Below are 6,492 nucleotides of genomic sequence, written 5' to 3'. Positions count from 1 at the left end.
AATTTAAATTGGAACTGGGGAAATATTAGGGAAGCTATCAGTAATTAACCAAATTCTGTCCTTCTAATAATGACCACATAAATTACTTTTTATTAGTACAAGAAGCAGCACTTTGACTTCTTATCGGTCTGATTTAACAAGCTGACTTCCTAAGCTAGTTATTGTAGAAATGAGCTACCGTCCTAGGGAGCTTGTTACAGGTTGCAGATCACAGTGATAGTTTTAGATATGGCTGGCCATTGTCATTCATATATTTAGTCTCTCAGTTATAATGTTGCTGATCAGAGTGTTATCCATGGCTCAAAAGTCTTGGGATCATCTCTGTGCAAGTTAATGGTGCAGACTGGCACGCTCTTCCCGAGATGAAGAAAATGATCACCCACCAGGAGTTCTTATGCAGCTAAGCCTCGGAGAAACACAGGATCAAAATTCCCCTTCATTGTACCAAAGGTAGGCACTACATTCACTGTAAAGAGAAAGGATTGGAGATTCAACAGAGCTCAAGAGTGACCTGCAGATGTGTAGTGAGTGGAAGAACTGAAATGGGCTTCTAGCTGACTTCCTAGTTCTGCCTTTTCCTTCCAAACTGAACAAGAGCACTACATTTCTCTGAGAGAGAAAGGACTACTGATGTCATTAGGTGAGACAGAACCAAGCATCTGTGGACTTTAGGGTAAACTTTTTGTTATGAAAGGTACCAGGCAGCATAATTGTCCAAGAAGATTTTGATGAGATCTCATTTACCGACATCATCTTAGTAAGCATTAGGAACCCAAAATGGGAACATTCTACTTTGGGAAGTCCCTTGAGGGCTATCGCTGGAGCAAGGCCTGCTGAGCTGCTACATGGGAATATCTTTGATCTTATAGAAAGCAAAGTTGTTAATGTTCTATAATTGTCTTTTTACACAAGTTTTTCAATTATTTGTTTAAAAAGTAAAGTTGCATAACTTGTAACAAAGATAAAATCCTGTAATGTGTATGACATTCCTGAAATTTTGCTTGCTGACTTTTGAGACAGTTTCTCTAGGAAATTTAGTCTGAACTTTAAGTCACTGTGTATCCCTGGTTGGCCCAGAAATTGCTACATGCTCCTGCCTCAGCCTTCTGCATGCTGGGATTAGAAATGTGCACCACCATACTCAACTTCTGAATTTTTATACAAAAATAGTCATGTTAAAAAAATAGTCATGTTAATATTTTTTAATTCTCTTCTAGGGATAGTGAAGAGGTTGCTTTTAAAGTCACAGGGCTAGGGAATTTTTATTATATTGTTGTTTGGAATCTACGTCAAACAAAATTACAGAGCTATAAAAGGATGTCATGAAGGAATCATGCCTTGTTTGATGAAGTGGACCCTGAACGTTAAAAGTGTTTCCTCAAAAATAGTGACTTGGCCATGGTCAAAGTGGGCAATAGTTTGGAGTAGATGCTTCCAAGATTCCAGTGGCCAGAGAACTCTAACACCATCCAGAAACACTAGGGAAATCAAAAGTTAATTTTTAAAAACTGGTATTATTTGAAGTTAAAATTGAAAATAGGGACTCTAGGCTGAAATTTTAATTCTGTGTCTCACTGCTTCTCTTGCCCATATTTTATCTGTAGTGAAATAAGTCAGGCAAGAAATTCAATTAGCTAATGTTAGGACCATTTTTTTTTTGCTAAACACTAATATTTTTAAAAATAATTTTATTGAGAAACAAATAGCCATGAAAGTTTCAGAAGCGATTAGTAGGACATTTTCAATAATTAATACATTGCATATTGTTGTCTTTTTAGTGGTTATTCATAGCACAAGATGCAGACATGGTATCCTGTCCACAAACACTACTAGTACAAATCTTTCTATTTATTGAATTAAGAGAAAGTAGCTGTATATCTATCTATTTTGAACATACAGATACAAGATAGTCATACATTTTTAGCCCTTTTCTGTTTAGTTTTCTCACAGAAGGGTATTCCATTGTCATCTAAATATTGTAGGTCCATGAATTCAGCAAAATATTCCAATATAGTCCAGTGGTCCATAATAGTAGTGGGTTATCCATAGGACTGGCAATGTCAGAAGTTGTTCACTTGAGCCTTTTAACAATCATATCTTTCATAAAGAAAATTTTATACTAAATACGTATTTTTCTCTAAAGTTTTGTAGCAATATAAGAGAAAAAGCTTTTGAACCCATTGAGTTTTCAATATGTTTATAACCTAGGCACAACCCTTCACATAATTCTCAGAACAGTGAATTTTAAAGAGTTCAGAAATTAGCAATTTAAACAAGATTGAGCATGAAATCTAACAGAAGTTGGCATATATCAACAATTCTTTTGTTATTTTCTACTAAACCATAGTAAATACATTTTAATGTGTTTCATTTTTGTTTACACCTGGCAAAGAAATTACACTATGGGGCATTAACAAATATTCAAATGAATTTAACAGAATAATCTGTCTAATAATCACAATATAATCTATAGGATCTATGTTCATAACAAAATTGGAATTCAGCATAATGAATATATCACTTTTTAAGCAATAATACACCAAGAAACATGAAAGGTGTTAGAAAATGTAAGAAAAATGTTCTAACTCCTCTCTCTGTCTCTGTCTCTGTCTCTGTCTCTGTCTCTGTCTCTGTCTCTCTGTCTCTGTTCTCTCTCTCTCTCTCTCTCTCTCTCTCTCTCTCTCTCTCTGTATGGACATACACACACAAAAGCCCACACACAAACAAACACATATTTTTTCCTAGATATAATGTTAAACTTCCATTTTTTATGCACGGAATTCACAGTTTCATACTTTACTAAAAGAAAAGACTTTAAGTACAGTGAAGAAATTTCACTTCTTTTTGAGACTGCAGACCTTCTCTAGAACATTGTGTTCAGTCAGGCTCATGAGGCAGGCAAGATAGCTCAGCAGTCTAAAGCACCAGCTTAGGCAAGTTTTGGCAAGCATTCAGGGACCGCGGTTCAATACCTGGCAGCACCTCATGCTGCACCAGCCCTGTGCCCAGGGCAGGCTTGAGATGGCCACAAAAAAAAGCCTAAATAAATAAATACATTAAATAAAAGTAAATCTCAGAAATTGGAGGTCATAGAAATGTTGAGGATTGCTTTTCATGCATTGAAATACCAACCTATAGAGACAACAAATCTTAAGGTGAAAGAGTAGAACCAGCTTTCTTGTTCATACCTTTCAAAATTGACTAGAAGCATTTCCTGGAACCCTAGGCTTAATGAAACTTAATGTGCAATGTATTAATAAATTTGACAGCTAAAAACATTTAAGTATCTTTAATGTATAGCTCTTTCTATCACATATACATAAAAAATGCATGCATTCTATAAAAGTGTTAAATAATCTAACATATTTTATTTGATACACTTCTTACATATACTACTAAAAATTATATATACATTATATATATTTTTATGTAGAATGATATAAAGGATATAAGACAAAACTTGTCAAAGCAGACAAAACAGTACTGAAATTACAGTACAAGACCCACAAGAAATCAGTGAAAAGATTTAGAATGAGAAGTTGTAAATGAGATGAAACAAATCTATGACTGCAATCAATCCAATATGAAATGCTTCATTATTAATGCTAAGAAAGTAAAAGAAAATTGTCCAACATTTCAAAACTCCAAAATGACAGAAAATATTTCAATTACAAACTCAATATTCCCTTATTAAAGAAGCCAACCTGCAATGTTATTTTTACTTTATGAATTTTCCTTTTGGTGTTCAAATCCAGCAAAGGATTCATATTTCCATTTTTACTGCAAATTCAGTAGTGCTGAGGGATACTTAAGAGGTGCTTATGGTGGTTTCAGGGTAAATTTACAGAAAGTAGAGACTTGGATGAATCACAAAGCCAACATCTTAAAGTACAATGGAAAATTCTTCACATATGGAATACATTTTTCTCAGAGCATAGCTATCTTGAAGTTCAGGAGTAGACAAAAAAAATTTGATATAGTGTTGATTCATTGCAACTCTGGAGCAATAATTCATTCATTCTGCATTTAAAATAGTGTCCTATGCTCTAAACAGTAATTACATAATAAATTATTGCATAGTTATGATAAGGATCTAATTTGGAAAGTATATATTTACAGTGGTTTTATATTCAATTCTAATTCTCAGAAGAATAAAGTGGTAAGTGGTAGAAAAGAATGAATCAGGACTTCTCACTACTACTCAACCGTACCTATGCATTATATCTTTTATTAATAAAATGAGTTGAATACTGACTATCCAAATTTAGATGCAGTGGCTTTAAACAACACAAGATCTCTTTGTTTCTACGGGTTCTTAAGAAGGTTTGTATTGAACTGAGAAGCAATCAGACAAGGAAAAATAGAACATGAGACAGCGGGCTATAAATCTTAAGTTTCAGCTACTAGCAATTTATGAGGCCGAGGGCTGGTCTCAGTGTCACCTCACATGTTCTGGAAATGATGAGGAGTGATAGCCAAAGGACTTTCCACTGCTAACATTTCATGCAGCTCTTATTTCTGGAGGTTTCACCTTTACAACAATAGTAAAACTAACAGCAATAATGTCAGTAATAACAATAAAATGGAGAAGCACAGCAATTCATGGTCTAATTATTTCTTTGTCAGTCCACTGTGGAGTAACAATGGGAGTTGTTTGGGTATTATATGTTTCCTTTTCTTTCTTTTTTTTTGCAGTATGGAGGACAAAAATACTTTGCAAGTAAATTCTACTTAACTCTAGAATTTCTTGTAGGTATGTCTGGCAAACTTGGAAGTATCTGGTCACAGGACATACTATACATGCAAGAGTCAAAATACAAAATAGTAGAAAAGCAGAACAAAACAGCATGCCTTCTTAAATATGTATTTCTTTGATTATACAATTGGAGCTCTGTCGTATGCTGATTCATATTTCCAGATTATCTTGTTTATTGATTGCAAAAGAAAGCATTAGTTTTCATTATTTTTAGTTAAAAAACATTTTGATATTTTTCAGAAATTTGTCTTTATGTTTCCAGAACCAGTTTATAATGACCTACATGGAGAGAATTAATATGATTTCAAATGTTGGTTTTTGAAAAAAATAACTACTTTAACTCAAGGATTTTATAATAAAGAAATTATAAGCATTAAGCATATAAATGATCATAATACCATTTTTGTGCTTATTTATTAAGGTTGCATGAAATTATTATGTAAATAAGAATCTTTTTTAATACTTGTAAATCTTATATAAACTATACTGTAAGTTTTCTTGTGTGTCTAACCCTGAATAATTTTAAATAGTTGGCTAAGCAAGAGATCTAAAAGTTACATTAGACAAAGATAAAGCAACTTTAAAATTTCTGTCAAGCTTGAATGTCTGCTGAATTTCTTTTAAGGAGGAGCCTGCTTTGACAGCAGTGTTGGTGACACTGATTATTTTACAGTAGCAGAAGAGACCAACTGATTTCCTAGGGCCAGCCAAATAGCTCGGCGGATTAAAATGCTTGCAAGCAGGCTCAGGCGCCAGGGATGCAATCCCCAGGCCTGCTCTGCTGGCCCTGCCCCCAGGGCGTGCTGAGCTAGCAGTTGAGACTGGTTGTGGTGGTGCACGCTTGTAATCCCAGCTCTTAGGAGGTTATAAACAGATGGATCACTGATCTCGGAGCAAAACTCTGAACACCTTTTAAATCCTTCCTCCCTCCCCCGCTTAAAAAAAAAAAATGATTTCCTATGTGGCTTCCAGTCTGTGAAGACATGATGTGTGCTTTGGGGCATTGATTTGTTGGCATTATGAAAATCATCGTATTTCATTGGTCGAAGTCTTCGAGCCCACTGTAATTTCCTTTTATCTTGGTAAGGATGAAACCAGAGCCTGCATATGCTAGGCAAGTTCTGGGCCACTCAAAGCTGCATCCTAAACTTCTAGTTTGTTATTTTACATTAATAATTTTGGACGGTTTCTGTCTATTACATAAGTAAATTCTAATGCAGTACACCATAACTTTAAGCAAGAATGGAAATAGAAGTATGAAGCTTGGTAATAAAATTATTTTCCTGTTTTGTTCTTTAAAAAGTTATTTATTTGTTTGATACATGATCTCTATGCATTTTGGACTCATAGTGATGTTCCTGTCTCAGCCTCCCCAGCGCTGGGATTACAGGAGCACCCCATCATGCCACGTTCTGGGACTGGCATGGTATATGATAGCCAGGATAGACCTCAGGTCCTTTTGCGTGTCAGGCAGAGCTTAGACTGCTGAGCTATCTCCTCAGTCCTTCCTCTGTTTTGTACCGAAACTGGAAACAGTGAAATATAAAGGATGAGTAACCATTTTAATACTTACCTCTCCACTGGTTTGGTTCAATCTTATGAGTGTGTGAATAGAACATTTGTTTTGTATAATTTTCTGAAATAATTTCCTCTTGTGATCTTTAATATATTCTAAGGGTTACACTTTATGAAACCATTTTGGGCCTGTTTATGACTTTTAGATGACTTACCTTTTT

This window comes from Octodon degus, unplaced genomic scaffold, assembly GCF_000260255.1.
Source record: "Octodon degus isolate 3935 unplaced genomic scaffold, OctDeg1.0 scaffold00022, whole genome shotgun sequence".
NCBI lineage: Eukaryota > Metazoa > Chordata > Mammalia > Rodentia > Octodontidae > Octodon > Octodon degus.
The sequence above is the reverse complement of the archived record's forward strand: the minus strand, read 5'-3'. Positions refer to the sequence as shown.